Source organism: Panicum virgatum, chromosome 2K (assembly GCF_016808335.1).
Source record: "Panicum virgatum strain AP13 chromosome 2K, P.virgatum_v5, whole genome shotgun sequence".
Lineage (NCBI taxonomy): Eukaryota > Viridiplantae > Streptophyta > Magnoliopsida > Poales > Poaceae > Panicum > Panicum virgatum.
In genome coordinates this window covers 66,116,973-66,133,716 of record NC_053137.1, presented here as the reverse complement: position 1 = coordinate 66,133,716, position 16,744 = coordinate 66,116,973, and the positions used below count along the sequence as shown (strand labels likewise).

Genomic DNA, 16,744 nt, shown 5'->3' with positions numbered 1-16,744 from the left:
AAGAAGTGTGGTGCGGATGCGGCAAAACTTGGTTTGAAATTCTAAAAATTTGGAATAAAATCATAAAAAGTAAATTGCGTTCACGTTACAATAATTTGTATGGTATCACTTTAGTCTAACAAGTAACAAACGTGCAAACAAATACATAAACTTGTCAAATGTGTGCATATACAGACACATATACTCTATGTAGATGTATTTTGACAACGTGGCAAGTGATGTGTGATGTGGATGTTTTTATGCGCACTACCCCGGCCCCTATCTTTTCTCTCTTTCCATCAAAATCTTAACTATGTGTGCAACCTTCTTATATTAAAAAAGTTCTCCACGTATAGACAGGACTACATGGAAGGGCCAGGGCAAAAAAGATATGGGAGGCCCCAATTAAGCACAAATTAAACTATTTATAAATTAGTTGCATTGCTAATTAGTTTGCTATAAAAGATTCTCACCACTATTAGTGTGAAGGGAATTGGATGTGAAATTTATAAAAAGAAGTTGCTAAAAACTAGTGCACACATACAAAACAATTGAAATATAAGTGGTTTTCATTATACACCGTACCTAAGCTTTGAAGCATCCATCTCCACCACGGCTATTTGCTTAACGTTGGTTTATGTCATTTATTTCATATTAGCACTTATATGCACTTGGATTTGATCCGTAGCAACCTAGCAAGACTTTCTATTTTCCTAGTATACTGAGTGTACGTACTTGTAGATGCATACTGATCACGAACCATCAGGATTTCGTTGGCCTAGATGCCATCACTATGGGCCTGTTTGGTTGGATGTATATCCCCTAGCTAGACTTCTCTAATACAAGATGAGCTTGTTTGGTTGCCTGGTCAGTCCGGTTAGCCAGGCTAGACTTATGCAAAGTACCGCCACTAGCCAGGCTTGCTGGAAACGCTCCGCCGAGCGTACTAGCTAAGTCAGGCTTGCACAAGCCATTGGCCTTAAATCTCCTCACCTCCCACTGCCTTACCTCCTGTTGGTGCTGCCGCCGCCGCCACCTTCTACACCACCTAAGTCTGCTGCTGTCGTCAAAATCGTCCGGTGAGGGAGGTCGGAGAGGCGCTGCTCCGGCGAGCTCGCCTCCTCGGAGGTGCAGAGTTCTTTAAGATGGAGGTGCGGAGTCAGCGCGCGTTCCAATCCTACGGTGTTCCCAATGAGATGGAGGTGCTTCTTCTTGATTCGCTCGCTCTGACATGTTGCTCATCGTCCTCGAATTGAAGGCGGACGCATCCGGTGCAGATGATAGCCAGCCCTGCTAGATCTGACACGGGACGCTGCTTCCCACGAATTGAAGGCGCGGTGTTGCTTGGATTTGGCGTGCCTGTGTAATTATTCTTCTTGTTCTTGTGTTGGATTTGAGTAGCACAGGGATTGAACAGCGTTTTGATTGGGCGTCGTCTGGCTGGAATGCAAAAAAAAAAAACATCACCACCAAGGAAGGAGTCCGCCAGTTGAACCTACCCAATTTGTTGGATGACGAGTAATTCGTCTTTTATTCTTGTTTGATTTGATTGGTGGGTCATTCGCCTCTTTTGGAATTTGGAGTTTGGATGATGCTGTTGGTAATTCTGTCTTTTACGCTTGTCTTGGTTTTTCTAGCTTCTATCCAGTATCCACTTTAGCAATTTGATCGAATAATTGCCCTTTTTTTTAATTGATGGGGGTTTAGATGTTTTCACCATTGATAGCGAACGAAGAGAGACAGAAGGGAGAGAGATAACTGAAGTGGTAACTTCACCTTCGACGCATTCAAGGTTATTCTACCGCATTATGCAGGTAGCCAAATAAAATATTACTCGAGCCAAGCTTATCCAATGAAGCCAACCAAGCATATCCTATTGCACAAGATTATCCTGGCTTGAGCTAGCCTAGCTTAGAATCCTAGCCAGGCTACACTTAGTCTAACAACCAAACACACGCCAAAGGATGTCGGATCAGTTGGTCACGGCAGTCCGGCGGCACCCCGCAGGTTGTGGGTTCGATCTCTGATCGGGACGAATTTCCGCCTGCGGGTAAAAAAAACCCCTCGCCTGCCTCATGTCCAAAGCACTGTGTAGCTCGGCCTAACTCACAAGGCGACGGGCCCCGTGTACGGGTGGGGCAGGGATTCGGGGATTTTCTTGGGCTGCTGTGAGAAGGTCATTCTACCTCTCAAACAATGCCGTGGGGGCGGTCTTACCCCCGCAGGTCAAGTTTTTTCTAACAACCAAAGGCACCCTGCAGGATCATGCCCTAGTCAAACCGAATATGTATTATTGCTGCTCATTTATATGCCATATTTTCTAATTCAACAAATAAAGGAAGTTCAACAATGTATCTCCACATTGAAATCATGCATTGAACCAACCTAACACATATACATGTCAAAACTTTTGGTAACAATTATTACTTAAGGAAAAATTAGGTCTATAGCACCTAAAGAACATGTTTTTGTAAAATACCATTGAAAAACCTCCGTTCTGTATAATAGTTACTCTGAACTACCATTCTGTCACGTCCTCCGATTACTTGTCTGTCACGAGATTATTCTTCCTCTGCTGCGCGAGAGGTCAGCTCCCACACCCACCCCACCACCGTGCGCCTCAACACGCGGTCGCACTCCCCAACCCCATCCCTGCGTGGGTGCCAGTGGGTGGCCTGTGGCCACGCCATTCGCCAATACCGCCGCTCACGGCACCATCGCACGCCGGCAGGCAATGGAGAAGTTGTTCGAGGAAATAGGCACATGCAACCCCCGCGCCACGGTGGGCTCCAATTCCTCCGGTGCCCCCGCAGCCACTTCGAAGCGGGCTGGCCGCGTCAACCGCCATGGGGGCGACGAGGATTTGCTAACCATAGGGACACCTACCCACCTTCACTGCCGTCGGGCCTGCCGTCGCCCACCGGCTGTCCCACCCTGCTCGGCCGGGGGCGCGATATCGCCCCCCTCCCCACGTGTCGGCGTTCCGACCCGTGGGGCCTGAATCCCGACTAGTAAATGCTGCGTGTTTCCTTGTCCCAGATGATGATGCAAGAGGCAATCACAGTAACGCACGGTTTTATCCTGGTTCCGGCCGCGGGGCCGTACGTCCAGCAAAGGGGGTGTGCGAGGGCACTGTATTATCTTGCACCCGAAGTGCTCGTAGTAGGGGATACAAGCGAGGCGAGAGAGGGAGAGAAGCTCCCAAGTCTCTGCTAGAGGTGGAGTTGGTTGAGATGAGTGCTCAGTCGTGCTGAGAGTCCTCTGAGGGGGAGTTCAGAGAACTTACTTCCAACCTTTGATTGGAGAGAGTCGATCAGCCTCTCCAAAAGGAAGCCCACCCTCTCCTTTTATAGTTGTAAGGAGGGGCGGCGTACATGAGTGTAGGGGCGCAGAAGTCGTCGTTTTCCCCTGAATCGCGGGTACAGTGGTCGAGCACTGTAGGAAGTGTACTGTGGGACGGCGACGCACGTCGCCGTCATCCTGGGCTCCGTCCTTGGTCTCGTGGAGATGGCGGCGGCCGTCCTGCAGAGTCCCAGCGGTAGTAATGGCGTGGGACGGTCCCGGACCCCCTGGTCGGGGTGCGAGCGTGCGCACTAGAAGGTCCGGGGGGCGCGTGGAAGTCCCGGACCCCACAAGAGGGAGGTCCGGGACCGTCCGCGCATGCGGAGTGCCCCTCCCGGAAGGGCACGTGACATCGCCAGACCCCTTCCCCAGGGGGAGGTGTGTTCGGATGGTTGATGTCGGCGTGACAGTAACGGGGGCGGCGCCAACTTGTCTTGTACCGCGTTGAATGCTCCACAGTGCTGCTATAGCGGCTGGGGTGGCAGAGCGGTGACCGGGGTCAGTGGACGGGACGCCGGTCACATCCACTGCGGGAGTGGCAGTATGACGCCGCCCGTCCTTTGAGCCGTGGCGGAGTAGCTGGCCTTTAATGCCTTTGTACGGCGGTCGGTTGGGCGGCGGGGCCAATTGTCCCTTGTGCCGAGAGATGGCCTCGAGCGAGGCGGAGATTAGCCACCCGCTCGAGGGCAGGTCCGCTGTCCTCGAGCGAGGCGGAGACTGGCCACCCGCTCGAGGGCAGGTCCGCTGTCCTTGAGCGAGGCGGAAATGCGATTGCGCGGTCAAGGGTCCGAGGGGAGCCCTCGAGCGAGGCGGAGATGAGTGACCCGCCCGAGGGTAGATTCGCTACCCTCGAGCGGGGCGGAGATTGTTCGGTGGGCCTGAGAGGGGTGCGAATGGGCCACATGCTGGGCTTCTTTGAGTCCTTTCCTCTCTTCCAGATTTGGAAGGAGGCCGGGGGCCTTTGTGGGCCCAGTTGCCTTAACATGTGTTTGTGTTTTCGAAAGTGGTTTTAGTACTCCAATTAGGGTGTCCCTAATTGTGGCACCCGACAGTAGCCCCCGAGGCTTTGGTCGAGTCATGGGATTCGTCCAAAGGGTAATTCGGCGGTTTCTCTCTCGACGTGTTTAGTCAAAGTCGCGCACCTGCTGGGCGCGCCTGAGCGCGGGCCCGGCGGGTGCGACAACACGCCGGTCGGGATAGTACACCCGTGGGGGTGTACTTCGAGGCGCGCGCCTCTTTGTTTGTTTGTTTGAAGGACAAGACGTGTCCGCGCACTGAGGGGGGCCAGGGCAACGGTGGCACCCGCCGCTTGGCAGCTGGTGCTCCCATCGTGCTGTCCCGTACGTAGGGCCTTGGCCCCAGCGTTCCTGGTTGCTTTACGGCGCGCCGTTCGAGGGCATCCGGCCAGGGCCGATGCTGCACCGCTTAGCATCCGGGGGCTCAGCTCCGCTTTATTTCGTTCGGTCGTGTCTCGGCGCAGGGACCGAGGACATCCTTTGCTCGTGGAGCGCCGCTTTGTCACGGGCGATACAAGCCTCCGCTCTTTGGAAAGCTCGAAGCTTTGTGCCCGGCACAGCTATAAATAGGGGTCGTGGGATTTCCCTTCTTCTCCAGCCTTCCGACTCTTTCTTCCAGCATTGCCTAAATCTTGTAATGTTTCCATTGCCTTTTTGCGACCGGCCCCCAGATGGGGTGGCCTGGCTTTTTTAAGCTTTTGGCGCTAGAAGAATGCTTGCGAGCGGTTGGGGAAGACCGGAGTGGGCGTGCGCACCATCCCTCAGCTTCAGTGGGATCAGCGGAAGAGCATTGGGCCCGTGGGGTCCTGCTCCTGCGATGTCCCATAGCCTGAAGGGGGATGGAGACGCCTGACCGGGGCGCTGGCGCCAGGTCCGGCGGCTGTTTTTCGCATCGTCCCCCCCGGCGACAAGGTTGCTCTCGGGGAGACGGTGCGGAGGGCGCTGTCCGCCAGCTTGACCCCCCACGCGGTCTTCGGTGGAGGAGATGCTAGAAGAAGGCTTGCGAGGAGAGCGTCCCGCTGGACCCGTGAGGTCTGGGGGCCGCTTCTCGCATCCCTAGCAGCCCCGCCGCTGCGTCAGCTAGGGGCTTGGTGCCTTTCTTCGTCGCTCGCTCCTCCCCAAGACAGGGAAAATTGCCACATAGGTGGCAATGTGTTTGTATCTTTCGATGGCTTCGCGCCGGTGATCCTTTGTAATCTTTACTTGCATTTGAGCAATAAAGTTCCCTTTCTCCTCTGCGGGGAGGATTACCGAGGGTATAGGGGTGTATAGAGAGTCACGACCCTCGAATATGTGTGAAGTCACCTTCGCGGGGGCGCGTCAGCGCACCCGCGGGTGTAGCCCCCGAGGCCTTGGAGGAGAGTTTGTGCTCGTCCAAGGGCTATAAACGTTGTCCCGCTGGGTAGCTCTACTGGGATGGCCGTCCAGCGTCTTTTTCAGCCGGCATCGGCACTTTTTCAGCCGGCCTCGGCACTCTTAGTGCTGGTACGGCGATCTGGCGTTCAGCTTTAGCCATTAGGGGGACGTACGCTAATAGCGGTGGTTTCGGTTTACGCATGGAGCTTCATAAGTGATGGTTGTCGATTTATTCGAGGGTGTGGTTTTGAATCGTGGTGTGCGAGGAGCCCCCGAGCCTAGGCCCGTGTGAAGGCGTTCAGGGGAAACCCTCGACTTTAATTACGACCCTCGTCGCCCTTCCGCAGGGAGGAGGGGTGAAGCGCACCATGCTACCCATGCCCGGGCCGCGAGCTATGGCTGCTTCAGTGAGCTATTAGCGGGTTGTTCAAGTGGACGTCCGTGCCCCGTTCGATAGGGGTCGGCTCATGGTCCATAGACACGTCTCATAAAGCGCTTGCGAGGGTTCACTAGGCGGGGCTCGGACCCATTCGATAGGGTCCGAGGGCTCGACGCTCTCCCTCGATGGGATCCCCCTTCTAGGCACCCTCGACTGGCCTTGAACACTGCGTAGGATGTCTCGAACTCCGCATTCGAGGGTAGCTTGTATGGCACATCCCTGCAGTCCCTGACTCCGGTGATCTGGGGCGCCTGTCGAACCCCCTGAAGGGCCAGGCTTCGATCCCTTGATCAGTAAGGCCTCGAAATGCGATTCCTTCGAGGGTAAAGAGACCCCTGAAGGAATATTCCGTCTTGGTTTGAAACGATGCAGACTCGCAAGTCGTGCGCGCGGGTCTTCCGCTGGTGGTGGGCGAACGTGGCCTGATTCGTGCGGTGCGGCGTGGGCGCGCCTTTTCAGGCGTCGGCCTCGGGCAGACGGAGCGGCGTGGGCGGCGGCTGACGGATGGGATAACACAACAGTTGCATCGCGCCCGCCGGTTACCGTGCCGCATTTATCGCCGCGTGCGCGCGTGGGGAACTCCGCGGTCGTGGGGCCCACCCGTCAGTGATAGCAAAATCTACCGCATTGAATGCGGTAGATTTGGGCCGTGGCTGTGGGTGCGCCCCCCGTGGTACATAAATATGGAGAAGAAGGGGATGTTTTGGGTTCACCTGGCCATTTGCCTTCATCCTGTTTCGCCTTCTCCGCCTCCGTCGCCTCCTGAACCCATAGCCTAGAGCGAGGAGAAAAGGAGAAAGAGAAAGAGAGAGGAAGAGACTTAGCCATTTCGGAGCCTTCCTTTTTCCATCCCCCCTCGACTCTCGGAGATGTCGGATATCCAGGAGCCCTTGCCATGGGGGAAGTCCTCCGCCACCGTCGCGGTGCTGGAGCAGCTGGTCGCCGATCGGCTGCTGCCGCGGAACCCCGACGCGGGGGCGCCGGCGTGGATTTCCCCGCGCCCGGACGAGTCTGAGCCGGAGCCCCCGCAGGGCTATGTTGTGAGCTTCGTGCGCCTCCACGAACGGGGCTTCGGCGTCCCCGCCAGCAAGTTTATGAGGGCGCTGTGCGAGTACTACGGAGTGGAGCTGCACAATTTCAGCCCCAACTCCATCTCGCAGGCGGCGGTCTTCGTCGCCGTCTGCGAGGGGTACCTCGGCATCGACGTCCACTGGGATCTCTGGATCCACCTGTTCCGCGGTGAGCTCTTCGTCGAGAACGCGCGGAACCAGCCAAGGCGGTTCGCGCGCGCCGGTGGCTTGACGCTCCACGTCCGCCCGAACCGGCGGAGCCTTTACATCACAAGCAAGATGACGACAAACAACTCCGGGTGGAGCCGAGGGTGGTTCTACCTTCGAAACTTCAGCGGCGCGCTCCCGGCGTTTACTAACAAGGTTCTTCGGGAGCGTCCGGCGAAGTGGGACTGGGGGGTGTCGCCCCCAGCCCAACAAGCCAGGCTCGAGGGCCTTACCGATGCGCTGGCGCGTTTGGCGAGGAAGGGATTGACAGCGGCGGACGTCATCGCGAACTTTCACCGGCAGAGGGTGATCCCTCTTGTGGAGAGGGCCCTGCCGATTTACCGGCTCATCCCCGGGAGCAAGGTCGAGGGCTCGAGGACGTCGAGCAAGCTTCTCTCCCACACCAACGCCGCCCGAAGGGCGAAGTATGCGGTGGCGGAGTTTCCCCAAGATCCCGCGGATCTTTGGAGGATCAAGATGCGTCCCGAGCCGGGGTATATTTCCCTGGTGAGTTTTGGCTTCGAACTCGTCGTGCATCGTGTAGTTCCCCTTTCCTGACCCCATCTGTGTGTATTGTACAGGGTTTGAGATGCGGCACCTCGAGGCCTCCGGTCTCAGAACAGCGCCTGATCAATCGCCTCCACGCGGAGAAGATGAAGAGGCGGAAGGACGCGGTGGAGGCCAAGGCCGAGAGGAAGAGGAAAAGGAAGGCGGCGCACGACAAGGCGCGCCAGCTCGCTCGGGCGGAGGGGAAGCCGCGACCCGCCACACCTGAGTCCTCGGAGGAGGACGAGGAGGAGGACTCGGAGGAGGCCTCGGATGCCGAAGACCGCGCGGCGAGGGGGGACGGGGAGGGCGCGAGCCCCCTACCGTTCTACCTGTGGGACGAGGAAGAGGGAGCAACCGTGGCGCCAGAGGAGCCGGGGGCCGTAGCGGGGTCATCGGCGAATCCCACCCTCAAGGGTGCGGTACGGGGGTCATCCTCGCCGGCGACCGGCGAGGGGTCGCCTGCGCCCCAGGTGCTGATCCGCGGCCACGAGGCCGCGGCGGGAGAGGAGTCGTCCGTGCTGGCAGCCTCGAGCCATCGGGCTGACACGAGGGGGGCGCCCTCGGGGCAGTCTTCGAGGGACAGCCCGATGCCCCAGGCTCGAAAGAGCGCCACGAGGAAGAGGAGCATGAGTGCTCGATCTGGGTAAGCATTTTGGATTTCGTTTTTTGTTATGTACTTGGTAAATTTCTCGATCCCGCTCAACTCGTGCCTCTTGACTTCCAGCCCCGGGGCCGTTCCCAAGGATGCAGTGCGGCTTGCCCCGGCCAAGGCTCTCAAGACCGGGGCTCGCAGCACTCCGCACACGGCGCCGCAGCCCCCGCCCGCCTTGGATCTCGAGGCGGCGGCCGCTAGGCTACGGGAGGCAGTGGCCCGAGGGGCCCAGGCGGCGCAGCAAGCCCGGGAGAAGGAGGGTGACGCTGGTCAGAGTGACGCCGGCCACCGTGGTGCCGAGGCGGCTGCTCAAGCGGCCGACGCCGAGGAGACCAGCCAGGGCGGTGCCGGTGGCGCCGCCCAAGCGGTCATTGATGTTGAGGCCGGTCAGGGTGACGCAGATATCGCCGCCCGGCCGGACATAGGAGGAGAAACTGGCGGGGGCGCGCAGGAGCACCCTGCCGGCCAAACTGCGGAGGAGACCCCCGTCTTCGAGCCTTCGAGGGCCGAGGGCGAGGGTCTCGCAGAAGAAATGGCGCAAGAGGCGCCAGCGGTAGAAGGAGCCCCCATCTCGGAGCCCACCGAGGCCCGAGACGAGGGTACCGCCGCGATAGTGCCCGTGCCCACGGCGCAGGGGGGCGCAACGGCGGTGGTGGAGCTGCCAGACAGCAGCGAGGAGTACGGGGACTCGATGGATATCGACCCCGCTGCTGCGGCGAGCGCCGCCGCACATATTGCCGAGTTCGCGTCGGCCAGCGCGGGCGTGCTCGAAGCGGGGGCGTCGGAGGGGAGCCACCTCGGGGTTATCGTCCCGTCCGGTGTCCCCTCAGACCGGTGTCCCCTCAGAGTTCCTTCGCAAGGAGCAGGAGGAGGAGGAGGCCTGGAACAAGCAGATGGGCGTTGGGCGCGAGATCTTGCAGGCCCTCGACCGCGCTTATCAGCTTCATCAGAACGCGGATTACCAGGTCAGCCAGGTAAATATTTCCCCCCGAAAATTGCTCGGATTCGGTTTTAGCTTTTACGCGTCCTCACCCATACCCTCCCCCTTTGCAGCAGCTGAGGGAAATCTCGCGCCAAAAGAGCATCGAGATGAACCGGCTGTACTCCCAGATGAGCCAGCTCGGGCAACACAACGCCGAGCTGGTGCTCAAAAACATCGACGCCAACACCAAAATGGCCGATCTGGGAGCGCGTCAGCGGGCGCTGGAGGAGGAGCTGGCGCGGGTTGCTGGTGAGCGGGACGTCCAGAGGGCGGCAGCGGAGGAGAAGGCCCAGGAGAGAGCTCGGGAGGCGGAGGCGCAGAGCGCCGAGCTGCAACGCCTCGGCGCCACTCTTGAGCAGCAGAAAGCCGAGCTCCTCCACAAAGAGGTGGCCGTGGTTGCGCTCGCCGGGACCCTCCAGGAACAGGGTGTGGCCCTCGAAGAGAGGGAGGTGGCCTTCCAGAATATGGGGGCTAGCCTTAAGGAAAAGGAAGCCTCCATTTCCTCGCTCGAGGAGGCCGCCCGTACCCAGAGGGAGGAGGCGCAAAAGAACATGGCGGGTGAGTACCTTCGATTTTCCGTCGTTTTGCTTTCTTTCGTGGCTAATGTTGATTTCCTTTGCTCAGAGCTGAGGCAAAAGGTGGCGGATGAGACCGCGGCGAAGGAAGCGGTCCACACCGCGCTCACGGCGGCACAGATGGAGTTTGCTGAGCTGGAGCAGACCGCCGTGAGCGTGTGTCAAGAGCTCGAGGGGGAGGGCGCCGTCTCGGGTAGTTCGGTGATCAGCCGCCTGCGCGCGCTAGGCGGCCGGATTGCCGAACACGCCAAGAGTACCTTCCGCCTCGGTGTCCTGCGGGCTCTCGCCGTGGCCTCGACGCATTACCTCATGGATCTCCAGAGGGTGTCGTCGGGGTACGTCGTTCCCGATGATGCGGATGCGGACGCCGCGTCGGTCATCATGGATGAAGCTGACGCAGCCGCAGAGGAATTTGCCACCGTCCTCGCCGAGAAGCTCGAGGCAGACATCCCTCCCATCGCTGAATTCGACGCCCCTGAAGACCCGCAGGGGAGGATGGATGCCTGTAGGAAAGTTGGGCCTCGAAGCCCATTGTAAATAGATTAGTGTTTATCATAGTCGCGCCTTGTAATCGCACTTTATGAATATAAGAGATTTGTTTTTGTAATTTGAATGTGTGGCCCGTCGAGGCCTTGTGTGTTCGAGCCTGTGTTTCTTTACTTTACTTCCGTGTTCTTCGTATGCGACTTAGATAAACATCTGCGAGGAAGTTCGCGTTCATAAGCAACGTAGGCGTAGGGTGGTGAGGGGGGTGCCGTATCCCGGAGGCGTAGGCGGCCCCACGACTCGGCCAGCCCCGTACCGTAGTTGCTTATGCCTCGCGTCCGTTTTTTCCAAGGATACGAGAAGCTTAGGGTCGAGACGGAGATATTTCGAAAAAACATTGGCGACTTTTTGGGGACGTTCGGGGGTTCCCCCCGTAGTAGCCCCCGAGGGAGGCTCAGTTTTGCCGAGGGTAAAGCCGAGCATACCTCGATGTTCGTGCGCGCCCGAGCCCTCGAGGGTCGGGAATGTTCCCAAAAAGCAATAAGTAAAGCGTACTTCCTTATTATTTCGGGAAATTGAAAATGCGAGTACGAACAATATACAAATAGCTTGAAATGCTAAGGATAAAAGCGACGTAGCTGTTGTATATTCCAAGCGTTGGTGAGGACTTCGCCTTTTTCGTTGGCCAGCTTGTACGTGCCGGGCTTGAGCACCTTGGCGATTATGTACGGTCCTTCCCATGGAGGTGAGAGCTTGTGGCGGCCCCTGTTGTCTTGTCGAAGCCTTAGCACCAAGTCCCCTTCGTTGAGGTCTCGGCGCCGGACCCTCTGCGCTTGATACCTTCGCAAGGACTGCTGGTAGCGCGCAGAGTGGAGGAGCGCCATGTCTCGAGCCTCGTCCACTTGGTCCAGCGAGTCTTCGCGAGCTCGCTGGTTTCGTTGCTCTTGATATGCCTTGAGCCTCGGCGATCCGTACTCCAAGTCAGTGGGGAGGATAGCCTCGGCACCATGGACCAGGAAGAATGGAGAAAAGCCCGTGGCCCTGCTCGGGGTCGTCCTCAGGCTCCAAATGACCGAGGGTAGCTCCGTGAGCCACCTCCGGCCGAACTTGTTCAGCTTGTTGAAGATTCTTGGCTTTAGTCCTTGGAGGATCATGCCGTTGGCACGCTCCACTTGCCCGTTCGTCTGTGGGTGTGCCACAGCCGACCAGTCCACACGTATGTGGAAGCTGTCACAGAACGCCAAGAACTTCTTTCCTGTGAACTGGGTGCCGTTGTCGGTGATGATCGAGTTCGGGACCCCGAACCTGAAGACGATGTCGGTGAAGAATTGGACTGCTTGCTCGGATTTGATCTTGCCGATGGGTCGAGCCTCGATCCATTTGGAGAACTTGTCGACCGCCACCAGCAAGTGGGTGAAGCCCCCGGGCGCCTTCTTCAGCGGACCGACAAGGTCCAGCCCCCACACGGCGAACGGCCACGTGATGGGGATGGTCTGCAGAGCATGGGCCGGAAGATGTGTTTTTCGAGCATAGAACTGGCAACCCTCGCAGGTCTGCACGACGTCGGTGGCGTCGGCGACCGCGGTGGGCCAGTAAAATCCTTGCCGAAACGCGTTGCCCACGAGGGTACGCGGCGCGGCGTGATGGCCGCAGATGCCAGCGTGGATGTCGCGGATCAGCTCCTTGCCCTCGGGGAGGGGGATGCATCGCTGCAAGACGCCCAAGGGACTGCGCTTGTGTAGCTCATTGTCGATTAGAGCGAAGGACTTGGCCCTCCTGGCGAGGCGCCGTGCCTGAGCACGGTTCGAGGGTAAGATCCCTCGAATCATCCAGTCAAGGTACTGGACGCGCCAGTCTCGCGAGGTGGGGGCCTCGTCGACTTCCATTGCTTCGGCCTCGTCCGCGGAGGTGGTCCCAAAGTCAATGTCCATGGGCTCGACCCCGTCCGCCGGGGGGTTCCCGCCGGGGGACCCGGTGGACCAGGGGCCCGGCTCCGGCGGGTCCTTGAATTCGGCGGAGGGCTTGGCGATGTCGCGAGCGAAGATATTCGGGGGGACAGTGGTCCGCCCCGAGGCTATCTTGGCCAGTTCGTCGGCATCCTCGTTGTACTTGCGCGGGACATGATTGAGCTCGAGACCGTCGAATTTGTCTTCGAGGCGGCGCACCGCGTTGCAGTATGCCTCCATCTTCGGGTCGTGACAGCTGGACTCTTTCATTACTTGGTCGACGACAAGCTGAGAGTCACCGCGCACGTCGAGGCGTTTGACGCCGAGCTCGATGGCGATGCGGAGGCCACCGAGGAGGGCCTCATACTCCGCCATATTGTTCGAAGCAGGGAAATGCAAGCGGATCACGTACCGTATGTGTTCTCCGAGGGGTGAGATGAATAGGAGGCCGGCACCGGCGCCAGTTTTCATCACCGACCCGTCGAAGTACATAATCCAGCATTCGCCCTGGATTTGTGCTGGGGGTAGCTGAGTGTTCGTCCACTCAGCCATGAAGTCAGCCAAGATTTGGGACTTGATCGCTCTGCGGGGGGCGTAGGCGAGGGTCTCTCCCATCAGCTCCACAGACCATTTGGCAATTCTACCCTCGACTTCCCGGTTGCGAGCTATCTCTCCCAAGGGGAAAGACGAGACAACGGTGACGGGGTGAGCCTCGAAGTAGTGGCGCAACTTGCGTCGAGCTAGCACTACTGTGTAGAGCAGCTTCTGAATCTGCGGATAGCGTGTCTTGGTTTCGGACAACACCTCGCTGATATAGTACACCGGCCGCTGGACGGGCAGAGCCTGACCCTCCTCTTGTCTTTCAACCACGATCACCGCGCTGACCACTTGGGTCGTCGCAGCTACGTACAGATAGAGGGGCTCGCCGTCCGTAGGTGGCGTAAGAATGGGAGCATGAGTGAGCGATGCCTTCAGCCTTTCGAGGGCTTCTTGAGCTTCGGGGGTCCACGTGAAGTGTTCGGTTTTCCTCAAGAGTCGATACAGGGGTAAGCCTTTCTCGCCGAGACGCGAGATGAAACGGCTAAGGGACGCTAGGCATCCCATGACCCTCTGTACCCCCTTCAAGTCTTGGATCGGTCCCATCCGAGTGATGGCCGAGACTTTGTCAAGGTTGGGTTCGATGCCCCGCTGGGAGACAATGAAACCCAAGAGCATGCCTCGAGGCACCCCGAATACGCACTTCTCGGGGTTAAGTTTTACCCCTTTGGCCCGTAGGCAATCGAATGCGATCCTGAGATCGGCAACCAGGTCGTCCGCCTTCCTGGATTTTACAACGATGTCATCGACATATGCCTCTACGCTCCGGCCGAGATGGTCTCCGAAAACGTGGAGCATACACCGTTGATAGGTAGCTCCGGCGTTTCTGAGGCCAAAGAGCATCGTAACGTAGCAGTACATGCCAAAAGGTGTGATAAAAGAAGTCGCGAGCTGGTCGGACTCTTTCATCTTGATTTGGTGGTAACCGGAGTAAGCATCAAGAAAGGATAAGAGCTCACATCCCGCAGTAGTATCTACAATCTGATCAATTCGTGGCAAGGGAAAGGGAACCTTCGGACATGTCTTATTTAGACTAGTGTAGTCCACACACATCCTCCAGTTTCCACTCTTTTTCTTCACTAATACCGGATTAGCTAGCCACTCGGGATGGAATACCTCTTTGATGAATCCGGCCGCCAGAAGTTTCTGCAACTCCTCGCCGATCGCCCGGCGCTTGAGCTCGTCGAAGCGTCTTAGGCGCTGCTTCACCGGCTTGGAGTTGGGTCGGACATCAAGAGAGTGCTCGGCGACCTCCCTCGGTATGCCAGGCATGTCCGAGGGAGGTCCACGCAAAGATATCTGCGTTGGCGCGGAGGAAATCGACGAGCACCACTTCCTATTTGTCGTCGAGGGTGGCGCTGATCTGCAACACCTTGTCGTCGGAGTGGCTTGGGTCGAGGGGTACTTTCTTGATACCCTCGGCGGGCTCGAAGCTCCCGGCGTGTCGGTGCGTGGAGTCTAAGGCCTCGCTCGCCATTTTGTCGAGGGTGGCTGTGAGGGCCTCGTCCTCCGCTTGAGCTTCCGCACGCTCAACGCACTCGACGTCGCACTCGTAGGCGTGCTTGAACGAAGAGCCGATGGTGATGACGCCCTTCGGACCCGGCATTTTGAGCTTGAGGTAGGTGTAGTTGGGGACAGCCATAAACTTGGCGTAGCAAGGACGACCAAGGATGGCATGATAGGACCCTCGAAATCCCACCACCTCGAAAGTAAGAACCTCCTTTCGGAAGTTGGCGGCTGTGCCGAAGCATACAGGCAGATCGATCTGGCCGAGGGGTTGGACTCGCTTCCCCGGCGCAACGCCATGGAATGGCGACTTGCTGGGGCGAAGCTTGTCCAGTCCGATCCCCATGAGCTCCAAGGTAGGGGCATACATGATGTTGAGGCTGCTGCCTCCGTCCATGAGCACCTTGGAGAAGCGAGTGTTGCCGATGATGGGATCGACAACGAGCGGATACCGTCCCGGATGCGGGACGTAGTCGGGGTGGTCCTCGCGGCCAAAGGCGATGGTATCCTTCGACCAGTCGAGGTAGGATGGCGTGGCTTTGGTAACGGAAAAGACTTCGCGGCGCTCACGCTTGCGCTGCCGAGAAGTCATATTCGTCGTTGTTCCTCCAAAGATGAAGAAGGCGTTCTCCACTGGGGGGAACTCGTCATCTCCACCTTTGTCACCAGCATCCTTCTTCTTGTCCTCGTCGCGATGCGCGACGCGGTTGTAGTATTTCTTGAGCATCTCGCACTGCTCGAGGGTATGGTTGACCGGGCCCTTGTGGTAAGGACACGACTTCTTAAGCATGTCGTCGAACTGGCCACCACCGCCTCGGGGGGGGCCTCGAGGTCCCTTGCGGTATGGGGCAGCTGCAAAGGCCTCCTCGGAGTCCCCTGCCTGTCTTGACCTGCGCTGGCTTGGTGGGACCGGCTTCTTTCCCTTCTTCCCCCGCTTCAGTTTCTTGGCGGGGGCATTGGGTTTGACGCTGCCGCCCTCCGCGGGCGCATCGTCTTTGCGCTTGCTCGATTTGTCATCGAAGATGGCACCAACCGCTTCCTCGCCGGCGGCGTAGTTGGTGGCAGCGTCGAACAACTCATTGGTGTTAACGGGTCGGCTTCTCGCAAGCTCATGCACCAAGTTCCTGCACGTCGTACCCTCGAGGAAAGCGTTAATGACCTCGACGTGGGTGACGTTGGGGAGCTCGGTGCACTGCTTGGAGAAGCGTCGCACGTAGTCACGCAGGGACTCGCGGGGCTTTTGGCGACACCCTTTGAGGTCCCAAGAGTTCCCAGGGCGAACATACGTGCCCTGGAAATTGCCCACGAAGATGTGGACCAAATCGACCCAGTTGTGGATCTGATCCGCAGGCAGGTGCTCAAGCCACGTTCGTGTGGCGTCAGCAAGATGGAGAGGAAGGTTGCGGATGATGGCCGCGTCCTCCGTCGCGCCACCTAGCTGGCATGCTAGGCGGTAGTCGTTACGCCAGACTGCAGGATCAGTCTCGCCCGAGTATTTGACGAGGGTGTTGGGTTGTCGGAAGCGCGGGGGAAAAGGCGCGGTTCGAATCTCCCGGCTGAACACCCGGGTGCCCGGAGGCTCTGGTGACTCACCCCTGTCGTGCTCGGGGTCGAAGCGTCCACCCCGTCGAGGGGTGTACCTCCTGCCGTCGATGACGTTGCGGGCGTCGCCGTCGCCAGCGTGCCCGCGAGTGTCACGGATTCGCTCCCTTACGGGAACTCTCCCGATGCGCTCGTGCACCGAGGGTGTCCTCGCGCCGGGCGCTACGGCTGCTTTGCCCTTCGCCGCTGGGGGTGTGTGCACGGAGACCTCACGGTCCTGGTGCGCAGTCCCATCACACTGCTACGGGGCCTTCGAGCGCATGCGAGACGCAGAACTCTCGGCCTGCTGCACGGCAGCTTGCTCGATGAGCTCCTGTGCCTCGCGGCGCAGGTTGCGGCCCGAAGGTGTCGATGGCTCGGGCATAGCTTGGAGTAGGTAAGCCGCAGCGACGAGCTTCTCGCCCGCCGTCTTCAGTTCCGGAGATTTGTCGACGTTGTCG

General features: G+C 58.5%; 1 long non-coding RNA gene across 1 annotated transcript; it reads left to right on the top strand.

Annotated features, from left to right (window-relative positions):
• The first annotated feature begins 871 nt into the window (after positions 1-871).
• On the top strand, positions 872-1,583 carry LOC120696251. Its single transcript, XR_005684046.1, has 2 exons — positions 872-1,130; positions 1,238-1,583. It is a non-coding gene; the product is annotated as an uncharacterized LOC120696251 (long non-coding RNA).
• The last annotated feature ends 15,161 nt before the right edge of the window (positions 1,584-16,744 follow it).